The sequence below is a fragment of the Myripristis murdjan genome, chromosome 14 (genome assembly GCF_902150065.1).
Source record: "Myripristis murdjan chromosome 14, fMyrMur1.1, whole genome shotgun sequence".
NCBI classification, from domain to species: Eukaryota; Metazoa; Chordata; class Actinopteri; order Holocentriformes; family Holocentridae; genus Myripristis; species Myripristis murdjan.
In genome coordinates this window covers 7340834-7359377 of record NC_043993.1, presented here as the reverse complement: position 1 = coordinate 7359377, position 18544 = coordinate 7340834, and the positions used below count along the sequence as shown (strand labels likewise).

Sequence of the window (18544 nt, the reverse complement as noted above, 5' to 3'; positions counted from 1 at the left end):
TCTTACTTAGCACCTCTCTTAATACTTGTTACTGCTTTGTTTTTTCTATGGTCTGTGGTCTTTAGGCCATTTTAGAGACTTTTACATCCCACCAAAACAAAATATAATGGGAGAAAACTGATGTAGAGAAAGCCCATCCTGACATATCAGTATTGCATAATTATACGTACACTACTACACCGCTGACAGGCTCTGGCAGAGACACTGTCCCTCTAGCAGTTGTAACCATAATAGTAATATTTGCAGTCAAATTTTAGAAATAGCAGTAGGCTTGTGGCGGTTGCTAAGAATGTTTGTATAGCAAACCAATGACAAATGTCAAAGATATTTAGACGGCTAACTGTGTACACCAAGCCACATGTGCAATATCTTCAGCAGTCCAAAACCACCTTCACTACATCGACTTCATCGCCTGAAAGGTTAAGCCTTGCTCATATCCAATATTCACAACTGCATCACCACTTTCTCCATTCCCTCTCCCACTGAAAGAAAGACTACTGTGCATGTTCACTACATAACCCAAGCAATGTAGCTCCGTTTGCTTGTAATTTGCACAGGACTAATATTATGTGTGGGCTTCATGTAAATAATAAATGACCCTCCAGCTTCTCCATTCTTTATCAAACACATTTGCACAGGATAATGAGATTTGCTATAATCACCACTGCTGTGGATACGATTCTATAAAGTCAAGATTTCACAATTTGTGTCTTCCTGGTTTAGCAAAGCAAAACATGAAATTTATGGTGAAAATGCATATAAAACCCTCCTCAATATATTCTATTGCTTCACAGCAGCATGAGGATAGAGATCTGAAATTGTGTGCCAAACAAACTATGGCTGAAATGACCAAGAGCTGGATTCACATGGAATTAGTATTATCAGTGCACCTTTGGCCCCATTAAAAGGGGATTAGTTTCACAAATGATGTCTGAGATTTAATTACTAACAGAGGACATCTGAAATTTCATATACCTGTTCTGACAGGATGAGAATCTGTGTAATCTCTCCGCAGTATTACAGAGATGGCAGTTAAGATTCAAAGCAGGTAGTATAACTGGTTGGTGCTTTTAGGCGGCCCATGCCAGTTGATCAGTGAAAGGCTGTTCTAATAAGTTCCACATCTGACCAGCATTCCAGTGAGAAGTAGGATACAATTAAAAAATAAATTGGGCCTACAATATCCAGTAATGGTCACACAATTTGTGTTTCAGTACACAGATTTCCATTCGTATGGGATTAAATCTACCAGAGATCCTCTGAGTTTGACTAAAAATAGTAGGTAGTTGCCGAGGTTGTCTGTGAAAACAGGGTCGATATGGATGGGACTAACATCACTGGGGATGTCTGTGATGCACAAAATTATCTAATGTCTCCTGTAAAAGTAATCATTTCGTCCCAACCAGAATACGGTGGGGTATTTTCACTGGACATTTTACTTTACAACTACAGATCTGTATGGCATTAAAATCACAACAATCTCTGTGACTATTGCAAATTGCTGGATGCCCAGAGGTCATATTGGTCCCATGTGAACAGATGTTCATTCTACTTTTCTCTCATTGTATGTCCCTTTGGAAAACAGCCTCAGCCAAAAACCTCAAAATGTAAACATGTAATGGTGTAAACAATGTTGAAGACAATCCAACTCGGTCCTCAGGTAGAAGCCCTTCGTTTCATCTAACACGAGAGCAAACTCTGAATTAGCTCAGCTGGCAGCATGACCGTGCAGCTTGCCAGCAGGCATAGTGCTGAGGGACTGTGACCAGATGGAGACTCACCCTGCGAGGAAGCTATTAGTTCCTGCTAGCATGAATGACACCTGTAACACAGGCACTAAAACAGAAAGGTCAGCAGCATCCGTGCATGCAGCTTGTGTTCTCTGAGGAAATCATGGGATGAGCATGAAAACAACAACACGTGCTGATAACTTCCCCGAGGCAGCTATGGGGGTCTTCGCTCCCTCTGGGCCTTGGAATTAGAGCGCTCTCCATAGTCAGCGACTTATAGTGGAGCGGTGACTTGATAATGCACATAGGCCCTGTGGTTATTGAGACGCTGTACTTGCTGATAATGAGCGCCAAGGGCACGGTGCCACTCAATATATATTGGAGCTAATTTCTCATGTTGGTTGTGTGGAATGACCGTGGAATGTGACAAAAGACGCAAATGCTTGTTCCTCCCAAGGGGAAATATCACGTGAACACCATCCTCGCTCCCTCCTGTTATGTATACATTTTTGTCCACCATTGCTGTGAAACTAGGCTACTTGTTAAAATATACAGTACACAAACAACGGGTCTGTCAGCCATAAAGACTGTTTACTACGCCTGGCAAAAGCCAAATAAACACAGTCTCATTACAGATCACCGCTGATGTTGTTCCAGGGCGGTTCATGCCATTAGCTATTAAATCACTCATTCATGTCAGCGCCATATCTTTGAATAAAAGGAGAGCAGATGTGTCAAATGGAACAGAGACACTATTAAGAACCATTTCATATGAACAATCCATAAACAAATACAAACACATAAAATCAGAGGTGACTGGAGCCAATAATGTGGCATCATGCAGAAGCTGACTCATTATTTTCAGATACAAAGTGGATGACTGCAAACTGACTTGACACGCCATTCCTCCAGTGCGTGTAACACCAAGTGTGTAATAAGTCTTGGAAAACTATCATTGTCCTGGAGTAGAGCCAATCAACGTCTCTGGGATAGGCCCAGTTTGAATTATGCCATCGCACATCTGAATCTAATAGCAGAGGTGGACAGTAATGAAGTACATTTACTTGACTTAAGTCCATTTTTCAAGTGTCTGTACTTTACTCAAGTATTTTATTTATTTATTTATTCAATTTTGGAAAGTGATGACTTTTACTCCACTGCATTCGAAAGACAAATATTGTACTTTCGACTGCACTACCTTTCTATGCAGGTTGTCGTTACTCACTACTTTTATGCATGGCTTTGAAGTCAGCTGTTGATTTCTTTTTCTTTTTTTTTTTTTCCTAAAACGCAGCAGGCCACATGCTGTGTTCCTCGCAGGAACAAAAACAATCACAAGACCTGCTCTCAACTGGGTTTGATGTAAAACTGGAACTACATCATCCAGCTCTGTGAAAAAAGCACAAGCAAGACTCCCGCTTTCAAAATAAAACACATCCATTCCATGGCAAAGTACAAACGACTAACCCGGCAGTGGTGAGTACAAGAATTGTACGTGAATTCATTAGGTGGTTTCAGAGAGATAGGAGGATCTCTAAATGCATTGTGAAAACAATACAGCAATACATTGATATTAAAACTTAAGTACAGTGGTCCCTCACTATAACGTGGTTCACCTTTCGCGGCCTTGCAGTTTCGCGGATTTTTTTTTAGTGCAATTTTGCATGCTTTTTTTTTTTTTTTAACAACAGCGCATTGTGTTCTGCATCCTGATTGGCTAAGGGAGAGCCCGCGCATTGTGTTCTGCGTCCTGATTGGCTAAGGGACTGTAAACCATTGTCAATCAATCTCCTCCGTGCCGTGTGTCCTGTACAGTACAGAATGCGTTCATTCTATAATACTGGACTTATTTTTCTACGAAGGTTTGAACTTTGGGAGTGTTTAAACAAGAGAGAAAAGTGAGAAAATGATAATGCCTGTCTGAGAAAAGTGTATTAAGTGTGTAGTGAGGGGTTTTACAGCCTTAAAACATCTATAATAATTGTAAAAAATAAAGCTGACTACTTTGCGGATTTCGCCTATTGCGGGTTATTTTTAGAACGTAACCCCCGCGATAAACGAGGGACCACTGTATCTTTAAAAGCACATACTCCAGTGCTTTAACTCAAGTAAAAATTTGACTGAGCAGCTTTCACTTGTGCCGGAAAAATATTTGACCAGGAGGATCTATACTCTCACTCAATTAATGGGCTTGCATACTTCGTCCACCACTGTCTAATAGCCTTGTCAAAAAATAATTTTAGGGATACATCTGTGTGGGCTGGTGGGCTGGCAATGTGCTTCTTGGTGGAAACTGCATTTTGGGCTTTCATGAAAAGGTATGAGGTGTATTATAGAGAGGGATATAATGTTTTTTTTTTTTTTTTTTTTTTTTTTTTTTTAAGAATGTAACTGCCTGCTGCACATTTTGAGGTTTCTTGTACCTACATTGTGGGGGCTCACACACACTGGTGAGAGCAGTATTTCAGGTGCAAGTACTTCAGGTACCTTGGTCAAATATGGGCTTTTGCAAGAAGCTGGACAGTCGGTGAGTGAATCATTCAGTCAGCCAGACATTTGGCAAATCAGTTGCTACAGCACATTGAACCTCACTAGTTGTCAATCTGGGCTTGTTCTTTGCCCTCTGGTCCAACTGTTCAGCTGGCAGAGTGGAAATATATAATCTGACAGCTCACATTACACAGGACAGTGGAGGGACTATTTATCTATCTATCCCCAGCAAGGTCAGGAGGAAAAGGAGAGCAGGAGGAAGAGAGAGGGAAAGAGTAAGAGGGGAAGAGGGGGGGGGGGGGGGGGGGGCGAGGAGGGGTGTGAGCCAGGCCATGAAACGGCAGCCCGTGTCCCCAATTTAGACAGACTTTATGAGAGTGATCAAGTATAATTCAACTTGACTCCCTATGTGATAACCCACGCCCATGCACAGTGACATGAAAGCAAATGACAAGTCTGTGCACCAGGAGAGCCGACTGTGATTTGCCGTTATTACAATCCAAATCAGCCAATGATTACATAGCGCATAAATGGCTGTGAGGCTGGAGAGGCTCGGCAAAAATCTTCCAGAAAGTTCCGATTAGGAAATTGGTGTGCCGACTGTGTGGCACCGTACAAGAAGGTTTTGTCAAATGTGGTTCTGTAAGAAGGCTGCTTCACAAGGTAATAATTTCTGACAACCTTGCTCCATTATAACTCATTTGAATGAGTCTTGGATGAATGTGTGATTATGTGACATACACTTTTTAAACAAATATGATTTTAATGTTTTCCTGAGTTAGATAAAAACTTCCGTATCATGAGAACTGTGACTCATCCGGGCAAGGTGACCTCTCTCTCATATTGCCTCAGTAATTGCGTCTCTTCTTGCAGAAATACTTTGGTTTAATGTCACCAAATCTGCCTTCTGAAATGTGATCGTGACCCACACTTCAGACACACCGCCTGCTGCCAGCGTGTATGTGTGTGTGTACATATATAAAGTGAGTGAGACATATGTACATAAATATATATATACCCACACACACACACTTCTTTTTTTTTTTTTTTTTTTTTTTTTTAAACTTGGGTCACTTTGCCTGGAGGTGATATTCATATATTTTATTTATTTTATTTTTTTTCCCAGGTTCTCACTCCACTTAAGCTGTGAGCCAATTTAACACAGATCAGGGAATGTAGAGAGAAGCTTGACAGAGTCGCTCAAATCCCTGTCTGCACCATATTGGGGGCATAAGGAGTGAAAAACGAGGGCGAAAGATACAGAGGAGGAGAGCGGTATATGGGGAGAGTGGTGGGGTAGGTGATAGATACATCTGCATGGAGACTGAGAAACAGGAGAGACTTATACGCCCTGAAAAAAACCCTCCATTTTAATGATCATTTACTCTCAGATTTAGTGTTTAAAGAAATCCTGTATTTTCTTAAAACATCTAAAAAAAAAAATATGGCAGTGGGATGAGATAATTCTACCTCACTTGATTTCTTGAATCAAGTGACATTTTCTTCATCCTTGTGGGCTGATCTGCTTTATTGTGCCTTGTTTCTCATATTCATAGCTGTTCCAAGAAAAAAAATGTCCCACAAGTGAAACTGCTTTTTAAATAAGTGGGATTATCTCACATTTTCCACTTGTCTGAAGAAGGATTTTAAGACTGAATATGAGATGAAATGACTTGTTGAGATGGGCATTTTTTTTTTTTTTTTTTTTTTTTTTTTGCAGTATATTTCTACACTGCATCATAGGCAGCATGCCACTAAAGACGAGTCACCGGCAAACAGTACATACATTACTTGATTGCTGTCTAAAGCACTACTGACTTGAGAGATGTTAATTTACCCCTCACACACACACACACACACACACACACACACACACACACACACACTTCTCACTTAGAAGCAGTTGGATCGAGACTCCAAACACATTTGATGAGCAAAGTTTTCAAAGTTGGGTCCAGCCGCACTGGCAGCCATATGTATTTGCCTTTTACATAGCCATTTAACTGATGAAAGAATTGTGAAATGAAGGGGATGGGCCAAATGAATTCATTTGTCACTTTCGAGCTTCTCTGTTGTTCTAAGGTGGCTGCCAACAGCTTTTTAAAGAGTGGTGTTATGAACAGCAATAAAAGCAGCCCGTGTAGATGGAGAGCTCCCAAAAAAACACCACCTGTTAACTCAACAAGAGATGGAACAGAATGCCAAAATGGCCTCTGCTGTAAAGCATTTACAAACTCAACATTAGGGAGCTGGTAATTACTTCAGCAACAGAGCGACAGAGTGAGAGTGAGAGTGTGCGAGAGGGAGATAGAAAGAGAAATAAAAAGATTGAATTCCAAATGGCACTGGAGTTTCAATTTACCCATTCATATCTCACATTTCAATTATGGCACAGGCGTATGTGCCAGGCTGGGCAGCACGCGTTAAAAGCTAAACCTGTGCAGCCTATCCAAGGCACTTATTGTGGTGATGTGGAGTACAGCTCACACCTGAAAAGGCAGTGATAGGCAACACCAGCGCTGTGACAAGCATGTCAAAATCTCTTAGGCATGAATAAACCTTTTCTTTCAGAGGAGATTATTTTGTTTCTGTCACGATAGAAGCGGTGTGTCCGCATTATGCTTGCGTGTGTCTGTATGTGTGTGTGCTAAAGTGTGTGTCTTATTGTGAGTGTTTGTAGACAGATAGAGAAGGATGAGTAGGCAGTCTATGATGGAGAGGTGATGAAAAAAGCACAAAAAAGCAGAGTTGGCAAGAGTTGGCATATGAAGAAGAAAAGCTACCAGGAAAATTGTCAACTAGGAGAAGACAAACACAAAGGCTGGAGCAATTTCAGTTATAAAAAAAAAATAAAAATTGAAAGATGAAGATTATAAAGCATTAAACATTTAAATAGTTTAGGCAAATTGTGTGTATTTGTAAAACATTTTCAGCAATCAAGAGGGATTAATTATCAAAGCTCCTCCATAAAGACCATCATCTAAAAGCATCACTTTGCTCCACAGCAGCAGTGCCTGCAAATGATCTGCTGCATATTGGGCAGAAACTAAAAGTAAAAAAATATGTATTACACTCATGCAAATATGCAAATACAATAGCGGAAAAAAGTGGCTTCAGGCTCTTCCATCACTCTCCTGGAAACTGTAAGCTAATCGCACTCACTGGAACCAGTTTGTTTAGCCAAAAAATGACGAGAAAATAGCCAGCAGAAAGAAAGTCTTTGAACTGTTAATGTTTTCCCATAAAATGTTTTATTACACAAATTGTAATCTCATACCGCTAGATGATATACTATTCTGTATTTCTTTTATGTCACAACTTTCATTAATTTTTCTTGTCGTGCGAGGAAAAAATATTTTACAGACAGCAGCTGTAATGAAAATAATAATAATAATAATAATGATCACATCATATACCACATAAACATCAGTCTGTAAGGGCAGAGTCATAACTCAATATTGTCTGAAGAAGTCACTCATCAGTGACAAGAGGCAGCATCGTTTCATGTGCAGATTAGTCAAGCTGAGGATAAATGAGTCCATGGTCGTTCTACAGAGAAATATTACAGACAAATATAGTGAGTTTGGGCAATCTGTCATCAAGATAGCTGCTATCCACCCCCTTATGTTCAGACTCAGACATCACCGGTGATGTAGTGGTGAATAAAATGATGGGTGAACTGTGATCTACACCAACAATCATCATAAAATGACATATATTTTCAGGAAAAAAAAAAAAAAAAAACACTGATAAATGTTCCTTTAATCCTTTGTTTTCCTTGCTAAAAGAGGCTCATGTCAAATAACCTAAATCTGTTTGACACCATTTACCAAGCACAAGTGTTAAATATACCCTCTCACAGACATCTGCACAAGAGACGGACTAAGTTTTCTGCATACTATAGACTTAGCAGTTGTTTTAAAGAGTCTGCATGGGTAAAACCGGTACTCCATTACCAGATAAAATGTCAGACCTTTCCGACGCTCAAGCACTCTTGAAAGGACCCTTTTCCCACTTCTGAAGAACACAATTTAATAGAACTATAATCGTGAAAATAGCGACAGATGGGACATTATGTGTGAAATGTGAATGAAAACATTAATAGCTGGCATTAGAAAACTGCTAAAAGACTAGGCAGGAAAGCAACACTGCATTACAAAGTATTGATTTTTGTTGCTCCTATCCCTACCACTGGGAGACACACATTAATAGGAGAGTAATCACTGTGTGGGCGCAGTGCATACGTAAAGCTGGCTCTGTATATGGCAGCCTTCATGTTTCCCCAGCTGAGGGGCAATATGCCGCAAGGAGGCCATTTTGTCAAAACGGCTCTCCATCTGTGACGTGTTGCCCAGCACCTGAGAGGATACAGAGAAAACCAGCCAAGTTTCCGTGATCTATCAGAACATTAGTTTCATTCCTAACCAATGAGAAAAGATGAGAGTAAAATGGGAGGATCTGAATTTCTAAACCTACACTTATGATCACCAAAGACTTGAGAACTTGGGGTGTACACCTGTCTCATCACAAAGCAGGGCTACAATAGAGAAGAATGCCCTTTCCATGTAATCGAGAGGGACAATATACTTTTAGTTTCCTAAATAGCAGCAAGCAAATGTTTCATCAGTCCAGAAAAAGCTCCACTCACAAACATTGGATTTGACCGTTTGTGTCTTTTTTTTTGGCTTAGTATAAAAGGATCACTGACTTGTCAGGTGGATGAATATGAGCATGCTGTGTGCAGTTCACATTTCATGACACCTTCCAGGGTTTCTAGGTATTGTAGTTAGAATTGTTCAGTTAGGTCTTGCTGTTATTTCATAAACGAATAATATTATGAAAAGAACTGTGCAGCACTAGCACAAGATAGATAAATGCGTGAGCAGTTTTATAGTCTAAATGGCTCCACTCTGGTGCAAGTGCATCACCAACGAGGGCACCAATGTAAAAACTTTGGGATTTTGCGATTTGTGGGCTTGATTAGCATTGCTGCTACTAAACAAATGATACATTAAAATTAAACATTATCGCATTTATGAGTTTTTGGGAGTAGTAATTCATCACACTACACCATTAGTTTTCTAATAGACACTTGAAAACTGGCTTGGCTATGTCCCTGTGTGAAGGATCAATGAACAAAAAAAGACTTTTATTATTATCATTTTCTTTGCTAAAATCGAAGCAGTGAGAATAATTCCACCCAGAGAAAGAAAACCTGTCTACATTTGTCATCTAAGTTAGCTTGCTTGCATGCAAGTGATAGAATGATGACTAATGATATGAAAATGAATACAGGGACAAGGGGTGAGGAATACTTTGTGGTAATAAAAGAAATGACTTTTTATTCTTTACTGGTAACTGCAATATTATCACAGAATTGAAGAAGCAATATCTTTGCCTTCCTTTATTGGAAAAGTAATAATATGGTAGTGCATTAGCACCTCTCGCTCTAGATTAGTGATCAGTAGAATGGGTTTCTGAAAATCCCAAACCTACTGTTTTTGTGTCTAAACAGCATACCAGGTGCAGCCTGATTCAACGTATTGGCCATCGTCTGATTCATTGTTGAAAGGGGTGCAGCGCTCTTTTTGGTGCAGTATCCTTGACAATGTCCCACTACCACAACAGCCGGGGACATCAGTGGCCAAAGAGAGCTTTCTATTTTCATAGGGGAGACTGATGTTTATGAGGCAGGGGACTAGCGCCGGACCAGGGGACATCTCTATCTGGGACAGGGCATCCATTTCATACAGCAAATACTTCCACCATAATGAATCTGTGGGGAGGAAATCAACTTAATGAGGTAAGACCCACGTGACCGCTGAGGAGGAGAAAGAGAAGGAGAAAACGGGGAGAAACATGTTGGGCTGAAGAAAAAACGTGAAAAGAAAGATGGGGATAGTTAGACCGCTCGTTAATAAGCACACTGTAACAAATAAAGGGCTGTCAGGGGAGGCCTGGAGGGTGCTGTGTGTGCGCACAAGAGTGTGTGTGCATGGACGTGTCACACCTGGCAGCCCAGCCCAGCTCGAGTCCTGATTAACCTAACACAGAGCTGGACGGAAACTTCTGATCTACTGTTTCGTTGCGCGACCTGGACAACTTTACAACTCCACTGGCACAGTTTAGGCAAATTGTGTGCATTTATAAAACATGTCATTCTGCCATAGCGCTGAATGATGTGGCTTTAAAGGGTTGCAGCAGAATGAATGAGGGTAATTTCTCATGAACAGACGAGTGCGCTGGGTCAGTTTGTTGCAGGCAAAGTTGTGATACGCCTTGAAGCTGAACACTGCAGTTATGAACATCCTTGACTTAGAAATGGCTGATATAGCTCTTTAAAAACTGCAAAAATCCCCCAAATCATGTAATCATGTTCCGTAAAGTGAAGGTTATTTGGACAAACAGAGCAAACCCATGGTGTCTCAGTTAAAAGAAGACATCACAGCCAGGGTTCAGTTCAGTTTTGAGAGAATAACACCATACACCAAAATTATGACAAACTGCTATGCAGAGACACAAAACAGGGCATTTAATCCCTTTTACAGAGCATAAGCACAGAGTAAGATGTGAGAAAGAGAGAGAGGAGAGCAAGTGAAAAAAAAAGAGGGAGACTGAGGCAAGAGAGAGAGATTATGAATGTCCTGCAAACACCCACACAGAATCAGTATATTTGCCACCTTTAAAAGCGTCTTGCTGTGACCCCACCCGGCCTTGGAGTACACAAGTAAAGCTGTAGGGCTGGAGCTCACGCCAAAGTTTATCTTCCTTATGAGAGCTGTGTGTTTGTGTGACCGAGCTAATGGCCTCAGCCACAGAAGAGGGCAGGGGGTTAGCGAGCAATAAGACGGACGGTGGAGGCAGAGCACTGCCACAGGCTGTGGAGAGGCTGGAGAGAAAGAGGAGGGCTGCAGCTTTGATGGCTAATGCAATAGCCGCCACCGAGCCAGGCCGAGCGATAAGAGTAATCAGAGTGGTTAAGGTGGCTCTTGAACTGAGAGAAGCTGTGGATGGACAGCCAGACGGACAGGCGGATGGATGGACAGAAAGGAGGGAAGCAGTGGAGAAAAAAAAGACAGAGATCCTTTGAGACTTTGCTTGAAAATTTTGCTCGTGGTGGGTGATGTTACATTTAAAAGTAACTTGTTACATTATTTATTAAGAAAAGTAACATGTTAGAGCACTTACTAAAAATGGATCCTCTCTCCAATGCCATGCACATGGTGATTATCCTTACTAAACATCACAACACTATAGCCATCGTATCGCATATATTTTGCATGGTAATAACAAGAATGACAGACACACTAGTCCTTTTGTAGGAATACTTCCATGACGTTAAGGCTGATATTAGAGTTTGAGGGCTCAGCTAAACACAGGTAGAATCTGCAGCACACCTATGTGGCCCACGTGTACAAACAGCGAATGAATTATTTGCGTTGCATCAACAAAAGAATCAGGATAAAAAAATGTCGAGGAACACCTTGTTTATTTGAAAAAGTAATTGAATAAGTGGGTACTTGGTTTCTGTGTTATCATTAAAAAAAACAGTAATCTGGAAACTGTAATGCATTCCTTTTTAATGTGTTACTCCAACACTGGTTGCAATATTAATTAGTATTTCTATGAATGTTTGAATGTTTATCATGATACACTGACTACTTGTCTTGTGATGTCTAGCACTGACCATGACAGATGATTGGCCGGATGGATCAAAGGGACTCGATGGATGGATAGATATGGTTGGGTGCACATTCCCAGCTGAGGTAGAGCTCACCTCGACCCGGCGATAACTAACTCTTTCTCACTAAGTCTGAGTGCTGCCTACACATGACCCGTCTGCATCGCCAGTGTCACCAGTACGGCAGTCGTCCCTAATGAAGCAGTCACAGCGGCAGCATGAGAGACCCCCTGCCAGGCGCTCACCGCTATCCAGCAAAAACAGATGCCGCTTTGGACCGCCTCGACTCAGGCGCTTTGCCGTCATCAGGAAGATGAAAGCAATTAATCAACTATGTTAGTTCTGTTTCAAACAGTTTTAAAGGGAGGGGACTGTAATCAAAGCCAGTGTCACAACTGGGTTGACCTCATAGTGTTGGTACAGCGCTCACCGTGGCAGAACGGAGAGAAAAAAACAGAGTGATTGGTCGGGGCCTATTTTGTAAATGACCTTCCATGATCTGCTTGTTAATCAACTGTTATGATGCTGCCTTTGTGTTTGTGTGTCATGCATTAGCTTTTCAGTTTCACTGTGTTTTTGACATTTGAGGAAACTACTTAACCTCAGCTACAGAGGCTAAAAAACCAAATAAATACTTTTAATACCTTTAAAATCAGCTCATATAAAAGGAGGTAAGCAAGATACTCTGTCGTCCTTACACATCCTATATAGTGACACAGGTATTGAGTTCATGAGTTCATAATGTGATGTCATATAAAGAGAAGAAAATCACCCTAAACTCCATGAAAAACATCTGTGAGATTCACCAATATTTTTGGCTATCTGCATAATAACCAAGACAGTTTATTTATTTTAACAGTCATTGTTCAGTGACACATACATACTGGCCACTGAGCTGCCTTTACTTTGCTAAAACTTCAGTTTTCACACTGGATCTGTTGGGGATTCCCACAGACTTCTTACACCTCTGAGGCTACACCTCTCCAATAAGATATGTCTTTTATCAATAAGTAAGACAGAAACAAATGACCAGAATTTTTAATAGATCTTTGCAGCTTTGTGGAGGCATGAGCCATGACAGGGACTAACACTGAGCACAGTAAGGAATTCATTAAAATAATTAAAATGTATCTAAAATATATAGCTAGGTAAAATATTCAATGATAGTGTATTTACAAGGCACTTATTGCTGTTGGTAAACTGGATGGGTGATGAGTGAAGATAGTATGAGATATAATGACAAAAGATGCAGCACAAGGTGCCAATTTCAAACCCCTTCAAAATGTCTAATTTTTTTCAAATGGTGAAACAAAACTTTTCGGTTAAAGATAATATCCTAAGGGAGTACACGTGGTGTTTGTCAGTAAGTTCTAAACTGGTTATTAGGCGTGCTGCTGGCCTGTTAATGCTGTTAACCAACCATGTATTACCTCTGCTGCAAAGCGAATTTGGCACAAATGATAACAGACTTTGAAGCTTTGCCAACTTACTAAAGTTCTGCACACACAAGTTTCATCTCTGCTTGTTCAGTATTTATTTATTTGATAATTAAGGCTTTAATATTTTGTTCAAAGGACAGGCAAGCTATCTCTGACTAATCTTTCAAGTGCTGCAATAAAAGCAGGCATCAACTTTTTCAAAAGGTAGAATGAGGAAAATCCATTTTTCAGTATTTTTCTGTTTCCTAACAATGTATTTCCCCTCGTCTCATTCCTAAATAGTGTCTATCTGCTTGAAAATATATTAGTCCATGGGTGTTACTTTTTCGTTTGTTCTATTATTCTCTTACTCTAAAGCTATTCTACAATTTTCACTTATTGCAAAGTGACAGAGGATGAAAGCTGCAGCTAAATGGGTTAAGTACAAAATCATGAAGTCAGTGACAGGGGAGAACAAAAGGGCCCATTCAGAGGTTTATAGTCATCCCTTTCACTGGATGCAAGCATCTCTCTTGCCTGTCACAACCAGCAAATCCACAACCAAACATTTACAGTACACCAATACTATCAGGTCAGAGGCAGACTGCAGTCTCCTCCAGGCTGCATCAAAGAGAATATTTGGGTACTGAGAGATTTTTCCAAGGTAAAGTCCTCCGCCTCTGGAGCTGCGGTTGCCTCCGCGGGCCTAAATTTGAAGCCTTGCTCCTTCTTCCTGTCTAAAGAAAGGAGTGAGAGGCAAGTGGACTGCCAACTCGTCTTTCACAATAAAAATAACAGGAAGAAAAAACAGTAATGAATGTGTTTTATATAGAGTTTCGTCTATATTAAATAAGACAAACAACATCAAAGAAGCAGGGGTACAAGTTAATGATGGATAGCTCTGCATGTTTTTTTGAGCTATCCCAATGCAATCCCAATATCAGAATGCCTGCCATTCTGTGAAATTACTGACACAACTCCTTCTATAAAGCAAAGAACAAGGGGCATTTTTTTAATAGTTTTGGCTGTCCTTTCCTCTCAGCAATGATTTTTATTGAGACAGTAAGACTGCTGACGGGCATACATAGAAGGATGGAGTCGACACCAGGCCAACAGGGATGCATGCCGCTACAGTGACAACTTAACTGCTGCGGCACCTCTGCAGTGCGTGTTATGGTATATCGAAATGTGAATAATGACACTGGCCATCAGAATAACCTGACAGTATGCGGTATGCCTACACACTGCTCATTAATGTCTCAGTGCATCACATGCAATAATTACTTCCCATTTGCACAGAAACACATACACACATACAGCTCCCATGACATTTGACTGATTTCCGGCATGTTCCATTTCCTTTGCATTCAGACATCACTGGTTTAAGCCTAATGTGGCGACTGAACATCCCTAATGTGGATTAGCTATGCATGGTGGTGTCTGGCAGGAATCCTTCCTTTCCCTAATGTGACATGACTGAAAATGCTTGTGTGTGTTTGTGTGTGTGTGTGTGTGTGTGTGTGTGTGTGTGTGTGTGTGTGCATCTGTACACTGCATTGATATGACACCATGCACTCTAAACAACTACAGCCTTACTTTCTATTTTTGTATCCACCTGGATTATATTTATGGTCTAATACTAGCCTGAGCTGAAAAACAAGCTGGCAAGGTGTGAGGGAATGTTAGATACAAACAGGTATACAGCACATAGGTGTGTGTGTGTGTTGTGTTTGAGAGTCACTGTCAACCACTCTGCCTTTGAGAATGTGGGTAAGTGCATGTGAGGACTCAGTAAGGGCAACAGTGAAAGAGTCAGTAAGACCAGATGATGTCACAGCCGATGTGACATAGGTGTCCAACACAGTCCCAGACAAATAGTCAAGATTGAAGTGAAAATTGCTTGTGTAGTGTGAGAAGGTCAGTCTGTCATCTCCTGATCCCCTGATGCAGTCTTGGACCATGCGGGACGTCCCGATCATTTTCCAGTATGTTGGGAACTTTGATCGTTGCTCTTGTAGTGTGAGAGGGCACAATGAGGCAATTTGTCAAACTGGCCAATTAGACTGAGGAAGTGCATGCTTTTGCTTTGTAATTCCAAATCGACCTAACCACCAAACCCAAGTCATCGTCCTTTTTCCGTCCGCACATATTCGTGTTCAAACACAAATTGCCACATAATTCTTGTTGTCTTTATTGGACGCCACTGTGCAAATGTCTCCACTAATGACCCGTTTGGCTTTCTGTCTTGAGGGCACTGGTCCCATGAGGGCCGTACCTACGAGATTTCAATGTCTTCAACTCCCTTGTAATGTGCAAACTCACATTGTTGTTCAAGTGTGAGATGTCCTGCAGCATTTGGTCATGTAATTTGCTTCTGGCTTTAGTCAACCATCAAGACCACTGGCATTAGAAAAGAGGTTGTTAAAGGAACACACATTTTTTGTGTGTGTTTGTTTTGGGGAAATTTGCTTTTCATCTTTTGTACCATGATTCAAATTAGATGACACCAGTCTCATTATAGTGTCAAGTACAAAGACAGCAACAGGCAACATGCTGACAGAGTTAGCACAATACTAATATTTATACAAGCCTAGCACCTGTGGAATGAGAAAAATACACCTTCCAGCATCTGAGTCTGTTAGGCAATACAGCATGCATATTTAAGACTCTATCTCATATTCAAGTAAAAATCAAGAAGTAAAAATGAGATAGCAGTTGTTTCAGTGGTATATCATGCTGAATGATCGTTGACCCTTCATCCATCTGCTGGATGCATCGATGATCAGCTGTGCAATGTTCCTTCAGATGCAACTTATGGATTTGCCAGTTCTTTATCAGGAAGCAGGAACACAGTCATAAATTCCCATCAGTCATCATCTATGCTGAGAGGGTGATACAACACTTACCGTAGGCCACAAAGGCGTTTTATGTACTTCAGACAGTCAGAAAAAGAAAAGCTCTCAGTATTTCATAAATAACCAATCGCCAATCCGGGTTGACTGGAATTGTAGTTGTTTGGATGTTCAGTTGTTGCGAACATGGATCCAAATCAGCAAAAATCAGCAACATACAATACATTCAGTATGTATATAGACAACTTGTTTAACAATAACTAACGTAATAACTTAGTTTAACAATATTGCTGTGCCAGACGAACTAGGCTAGTCACTTCGGCAGACATCGTGGTCTTATGTTAACCAAGTTAGCATGTGGCCTGTCAGTCACTGGACGCACTGGAATGAGACTGGTGTCGATCTTTTCATCTGAATCACAGTAAGAAAAATGGACAGCATGTTTCCAGCAAAAGACACCTGTGTTCTCTTAAGTCCAAGTAGTGTATGTTAAATGAGCAGTAGTCCTATGTACCCATGTTACAGCTAAATCGAAGTCATGATGAAGTGATTGGGCTTTATGCTGGATAATATTGCCGAGTGTTCATGCTGAGGGTGCAGTTTTACTAATGAATGATAGTCGAGCAGTGGAGAATTTAATGATTTACTATAGTGCGCTGGTGATCCACAGTAACCTTGTGTTGATTTGTCACTGCTGGAATATTGACTTGGTAGAGGGAGTAGAGGGGAGTGTGACGCAGATAAACATAGGGTCAACACAGGTTAGATTATGTTTGTGTGTCTGCATGCTTATGTGCACATACACGCTTATACGGGTGCATATCAGTGTGTTGCATGCACATCGATTGAATATTGATCTCATTTGCCACACAGGAAACATGTACAGTATTAACTCTTGGGAGAAATTATAGCAAGAGGAGCCAGACAATAGTGGCTTTGAAGTGCCATAAGTTTGTTTACTTTCTGAATGGAAACTCACTATTAAAATTCTACAGTAAGACTGCTCATTAAACCAACTTCTAGGGCTCCAGCAGAAATGATTCAGAAGCAAGTGTCTGTGATTAGCTCCACTTGCTAAGGGAATAAGCTGACTTGAATTGAAAAACAGTACGATTACAATAGTAGAGCACACACAAATGAATAAAGTGTCTGTTAAAAAAAAAAAGTTTACTGTCAGAGTGCCAGTGTTAGTGATTAGCTCGCTTTTTCTTAACAAACTGGACCGAATGCCACAGCCCTCAACGCCAGACTACGAATGTCTCTGTTCTTTTACTTGATTGAGCAGATCCCTGACAGGAAAAGCATGATTTCCACCGAGTGATTGATGCTTGTGACTAGAGCTTGGCGGGTGGCAACGCGTTATGGAACATTTGCTCTGTTTGTCTGTACAACTCTATTTCTATTAAACGTTTCAACGTCAAAATGAAGTCATAGCACCAGTGCGGCTTTCCAATTACTCAAAGTGTACCTTGCAAGTTTCACAACATCAAGTGAGGGCAAATAGAGGATTTTCTAAAAGAAAGAAGCCATTAACAGCATCACTCTCTGCCGCACTAGCCTATGCAAAAGTAAAAATTAACCCGCCGCATCAGTTCTCTGACACATCACTGTGTTATTGCTCTGGTGTCGGAGCACTGAAACTGCAAAAAGTGATCAATAACCCACTCAAAACTTGTTTCAAGTTTTAATAACTTGTTTTTTCTCATTAATGCAAAAATCCAGTGTGCCAAAATTATTTAACTTGATTTCAATTTTCAAGATTTTATTTAATCGCCTGAAAATAGCATGGATCATCTGAAGTGATACGCTTTATTTCAAGACACCACTTTGTTCCTCCAAAACCTGCTTGAAACAGGTGAAGCTGCATTGTACACAGAAAATGATCCTCTCCCACTGGCTATCTCTTTTTACTAGTGTGAAACTAAGTGTTATAAGATTGAAGGTGCTATGTGGAAAATTCTGACATCAATAATTAATAGTCACATTTATTTTGAGGCAGCAGTGTAACAAACAAGATTATTGCCTAGAAGACTGACAGCATCTACCAGCCTCTAAACTGAATTTTACATTGTATGCTACTGGGTCAAGAAATGTCCTTTTGTTGATTTACAGCAAAACACAAGTGGAGGGCACAAAGGAAGCTAAAACTTCCAGAGTTTTTGTCAGTAGCAGACAGAGGAGGGACTTCAAGGCTGATGGAAAAGTCACCTCCAACATGCTGATGTTATGCGACGTGTTAGTAAGAGGACCCAAAAGCAGGAGCAGAGGCAGGCTTAGTGAAGAGGAGTTCCATATGATACTGAGGGTAAATACAGGCTGGAACAGAACAAGAGGAAACTGGCAAGACAAACAGTGGGATCTGATAAGGACCAT

The 18544-nt window shown here is 40.7% G+C and overlaps 1 protein-coding gene across 1 annotated transcript in view; it reads right to left on the bottom strand.

The window, feature by feature from the left end:
• fstl4 (follistatin-like 4) overlaps positions 1 to 18544 on the bottom strand; it is a 274660-nt gene that overhangs the window by 147713 nt on the left and 108403 nt on the right. The window lies entirely within an intron of this gene.